This window comes from Condylura cristata, unplaced genomic scaffold, assembly GCF_000260355.1.
Source record: "Condylura cristata isolate star-nosed mole 26May11 unplaced genomic scaffold, ConCri1.0 scaffold00026, whole genome shotgun sequence".
In the NCBI taxonomy this organism is placed as follows: domain Eukaryota; kingdom Metazoa; phylum Chordata; class Mammalia; order Eulipotyphla; family Talpidae; genus Condylura; species Condylura cristata.
The window spans coordinates 576,169-576,904 of record NW_004567127.1 but is presented as its reverse complement, the minus strand read 5'-3'; positions in this window follow the sequence as shown (position 1 = coordinate 576,904).

Sequence of the window (736 nt, the reverse complement as noted above, 5' to 3'; positions counted from 1 at the left end):
GACCGCCCGACGGCGCTGCGGGGTCGAGCGCGCGAGCGCGTCCCGTCCCGAGACGCCCGCTGAGCCTCGGTGTGTTTGTGCCGCTAGTCGTCGATGCACAGCCGGGGTGCAGGCCAGAGGTGGGACGGGGGACTCCCCAGAGCCAGAGGGCACCCACTGCCACCCACTGCGGAGGGGCAGCGGGACGGGAGAGTCCCTCCGGGCCGGGGTCCACCGCTGTGCCCCCCGCAGCCCCGGAATAGTAACTGCCCGGGGTCTCCTGCGCACCCGGGTTTGCGCACCGCGTCCCTGCCGCAGCTGGGCCCAGAATTGACCTAGCACCTTAAAAAGTCCTGAGGCTCCCCGGATGTTGCCTCTGGTGGTGATGATTCCACAAGGTAGCTCTTACTGTTCTTCAGCCGAAATGCACCAATAAACCTAGTATGTGTCAGAGCGCATTTCGATCACAAATGTTTCCTAAGTTACGAAGTGGAGGGGCGAAGTGGAGGTCTGCGCCCGGAGAAGGGGCTGTGTTAAGTAGCTGTTTCTGGCATCTGGGAGTCTGCGGCCTCGCAGACACTCCTGAGCGCCGGTTTCCGAAGTTTGTTGCCATGACGAGTCAGAAAACTTGTCGGTGAACAAAGTGTCCGGTTCTCTGGGCCGTGGAAACCCATTTTTGGGCATTATTGGTAAATGTTACCAGCAGTAGTAGTTACCGGCATTTGAAGGCGAATGGCTGCAGGGTTCCCTGCGCCGC